The 4,426-nt window shown below is 35.4% G+C and overlaps 1 long non-coding RNA gene across 1 annotated transcript; it reads right to left on the bottom strand.

Moving 5' to 3' along the window:
• Positions 1-2,227: 2,227 nt before the first annotated feature.
• Positions 2,228-4,211, bottom strand: LOC148760391 (uncharacterized). The gene is made up of 3 exons (XR_016023209.1): positions 4,093-4,211; positions 3,360-3,443; positions 2,228-2,501 (listed from the first exon to the last, which is right to left on the bottom strand). It is a non-coding gene; the product is annotated as an uncharacterized LOC148760391 (long non-coding RNA).
• Between the last annotated feature and the right edge of the window lie 215 nt (positions 4,212-4,426).

Raw genomic sequence — 4,426 nt, 5'->3', positions numbered from 1 at the left:
CTTAACACTCCATATGTTAATTTATTTTTATGTAGCCATCTCAAAAATTCTCTAACTTTTCTTTCTCTTACATGCCAATATATATAAGGTAATAAAATAAAAAAAAAAAAACTTTGTAATTTCACTCATCATCTTTATCTTAATACCTCCCAATGCACTTAAGACTCCAAACAACAAAGCTTAGCATGAAAACCAATGACCATTCTTCAACTCGTGAGTTTCATCTTCATGCCACTCTCAATTTGCTCTTGCTTGTTAGCCATTAGGGGTTCTTAACGCGACAGTGTTTGAGAGTCAGTACTGTGGCGTTGCAACTATTTGATTTCACTTTATCCCAGCAACTCTTCTACCCTTAAAGCTACTACCTCAATTATTCACAATCGTGTGGCTTCCCTTCGAGTCTATACCACAATTAGTAAGACTAACTTTCTATCACAAGTTTGCGATCAAAACATTGATTTAACATATTTATTTTGCCACTAGCATTCATATATCTTTACCATAACATTTAATACAAGTTTGCTTAAGCAAAAATCTCCAAATTTATTCATAGCTACATGTATCTCAAATTGTTCATCACTTATCATCAGTCAATAAATCCCACTCGAAAATACCCTTTCCATATTATATAGTGATTTCACCATATAGCATCACTGCACGATGTTCCTCCATTCTACTATCATGGATACTCCATAGAAATTAATTAAAAGATTTACGTACCCTAACTAATGCTAATTCCATTTAATCATATCTTAAATACTTCAAACTTGTAAATTACAACTCTAAATGTATGTCCATATATTGATAATCTTTATATATTTCATGATCATGAAAACTACAACTTACAAACTAGCTTTCTATCATACGTACTTTATTAGAGCACTAATTTCAACTTATTTAATCTACCCTTGGTGGTATGTCAAAATCATCCCTGTCTCGGTTGCAATCCAGAGGAATCTCTCCTCTGTATATCCGTATGAGCTGGTGGAGATGGAGCAGCTACCGTAGCCCGTCCTAACTGTGGACAATCTCTCCTAATGTGACCCAGTTGATCACAATGAAAACATCGTGCAGGCCCTCTGCACGACCCAACATGATAATTTCCACAATTTCTGCATCTACGTGAACTTCCTGAAACAGAGGAGTTTTTGCCCCTGTTTGGTGGCTGACTAGAAGATACACTTAGATTTCTCCTTTTTGCTAACTCAGCTCGCAGACTCTTATTTTCATTCGCAAGCTTCTCGGCTCTTAAAGCCATTCGCACCACCTCTTTAGCCACGGTTGTGTCCGACTCACCCATAAAAGAAACACAACTATGTTGCCTAGCCTCTTTAAGCTTCTTAGAATCAGAAACATCCAGCACTGGTGGTGGGATAGGAGGTGGGGATGGTGGTACTGAAGGAGCAGCCAGAGGAACTGTAGGAAGAGCTTGACCAGCCTGAGCCTGGCCAACAATAGCAGTAAAGAAGGCTGCTAATGCCTGAACTGCCTCAAGAGGCATAGCAAGAATACTAGTAAGTGGCAGAGGAGGTGGAGGATGTGGAGGAGTCTCGGTTTGTTCAGCAGCAGGTGCTGCCCGAATGGTGGATGCAGTCGATTCCTCCTCTATTGCACCTAACTGACGACGTTGAAAACAACCTCTTCCCCTCCCAGCTGATCTAGTGAAAGGTGGTTGTTTGCGTCGAGGAGACATAATAATCTATAAGAGGGAACAAAGTGAGTTTAGGCAACCTCAGGCTCTATATGCTTATGCATGTATTTTATTCAACCTAACCTAACTTAACTCGGGGCCACACTGACACTGTAAATTTTTAAAACAGCTTTAAAATAACTTTAAACCCAAAACTCTAATCTTTCAAACCAACAGCTCTGATACCAACTTAATTGTCACGACCCGAAACTCCCATCGAGCCCGTGACAACCGTCGCGACGTCTCAATTTACATTCATTACCCGGAATGTCAACCGAGACCCCGCAAGGCTTTAATATCAGCTTCTCATTTCCCCTGTGGGTAACTGTTTCCAAATACCACATTTTAAAAGATTTTAAACTGTTTCCAACTTAAACAAATGAAATAATAATTTTCGTCTCACAAGGGTATTTTTGTCATTTATCCCAAAAATCTAAAAAAATCATCTAAAAATATAGTATGTAAGTGGAAAACGCATATTTCTTAATCAAAAATAATTTTGGATGTCTAAAACATTCGTTTAAAATGGAATTATGATTGTTATAATAAAATAAAAATATTCAATAAAATATTCAATTTTCACATAAAACGATATTTTAAGAACACTGCATAAATAATTTTTATAGCGTAAAAGCAAAATAAATTCTTACATACCGTAATACAGATAACCAAAGTATAGAATTTAATTTACAGTGACACGTGGGCCCCCGAATGACCAAAAGTATAAAAAGAAATGAACCTACAGTCTTTGGATGTGGCAAGTTCAACTGTAATCCTCGCCGATATCAGTTATCTACAATCTATTCTGAACCTGAAATGGGTGGAAATGAGGGTGGTGAGATTATAAAATCCCAGTGAGTAAACAAACATCACTCAAAATATCTAAAGTCGAGTAAAAGGAGACTATTAAAACATTTCATCAAACTGTAATTTATCATCTTTCAACTTATTTCAACCAAATGAAATCAATTTATTTAAAGCAAGTAATCAACATGGCTTATGAATTTCTTAAAAAGCTTGGCTCATGCCAAAAATTATTATCATACTCAGTTATTTGGGATACCTTGGCCGAGGGCTATCCCAACTGAGTCCGCCAAGGCTATTAGAAAGTCATGTTTTTATTTTGAAAACATAGCCATTCCTTGACGTTGGCCGAGTTCCCCTTCACGAGGTGGTTTGGCGTGAAGTGAACTCTAAAAGTTATACCTCAGGAGTTACCCTACTCGCCTCTCCAACCGAGGTAAAAATATAACAGGATTCCGTGCCCCTCTAATAGGCTAGTCCACAGAATCCAGCCCACTGCAGCAAGTCAAACCCACCATACAATAAAATTTTGACAGCATGACAGGGCTAATATATTACTACCCAGCCTGCAAGGGTAAAATAAAGCAATTCATATAATTCATAAAAACACAGCTCAGCCAGTCATGCCAATACAATAACATAAGCCATTAATTCAATTTTAAATTTACAACATATCAGTGGTCTCCAATTACTCTATTTTTCAAAATCGTTATTTCGTTTCAAGACAATTTATAAAATATTTTCATTTAAACTCATTTTGTTTACAAAACATAAAAATTTACCATTTGAACTCATTTTCATAAAATTCACCAAAACCGAATAAAAACATACTTTAAATAATTAAAATGATGGTAAGGTTACTCACCGTGTCTAGAGTGAGGATTTTCGAAATACTCAGACTATTGGTCCTCGGGTGCAATTCCCTTGCCTTTATTAGAGGACTCACCACCTTGACACAGTACAAAATCGAGAAATTGACCACATTGGTACTAAATTGAAATTAAACTAATTTAGACTACTAATGCTTGATATGGAATGCAAAAATGTCTAAATTTTTGCCTAAATGCGGTATTAGCCTATTTCGGTCTTTTACCCGATAAATTGATATACGCGTCCGTTTAAACTCCAAATTAATTTTTTTCAGTTTCTATACCTCAATTGCACCCAAATTGACTTAATGTCCCTCAGTGTGGTGCAAATTATCAGTCCCGATAATAAATTACGAAAATACCCCTAGTGGGTAAAAATTTGTATTTTTGCTCCGAAAATTTCCATTATTTTTCTAGGCTCATAATTCATCATTATTCATCATAATTCCTCAAATAACCATCAATATCAGCAGCCAATATTCCCCTAGAAAATTCAGCATAATGGGTTTCAATGGGAGAAAATTATATTTCTAGCTTATTTTTGCTATATTTCAATATAACTTAACTAAAATCACTTAATTCAATTAAAATCAACCAAAAATCAAGCTCAAAACTCATCCATGGAGGTTTGGCCAGCATGGGTGTCCATACCCACTTTCTAATTTTGCATGGAAATAAGAAAAAAATGCATGGGTAGTGAAAATCACAAGGAAAATCAATGAAATTTACCTTTTTAATGCTTGATTTCTTGATTTCTCTTGATTTTCTCCAAATTTTTCAGGTAGGATTCTTGTTTTTTTTTTTCCCCTTTTCTCCCCTGGTTTGGACAGCTGAAGAAGATGAGAATTCCGGAATTTTCACCTTTTTAAAGGCTAAAATAATATAATATTATTTTATTCATTTTTTTAATGTTTTATTAATTCCTTAAATTCTAGCCATCCATTTGTTTCCAAATTTTCACCATACACTTGTCCCAAATATCCATAGCTTAGGTAAAATTCTCAGACTTATCCAAAGTCTTGGTGGAGTAATTTTTGAAATTTACACTTTTACCCCCGTAAAA

The sequence above is a fragment of the Theobroma cacao genome, chromosome 10 (genome assembly GCF_053813885.1).
Source record: "Theobroma cacao isolate CCN51 chromosome 10, ASM5381388v1, whole genome shotgun sequence".
NCBI lineage: Eukaryota > Viridiplantae > Streptophyta > Magnoliopsida > Malvales > Malvaceae > Theobroma > Theobroma cacao.
This window is presented reverse-complemented; position numbering and strand designations above follow the sequence as displayed.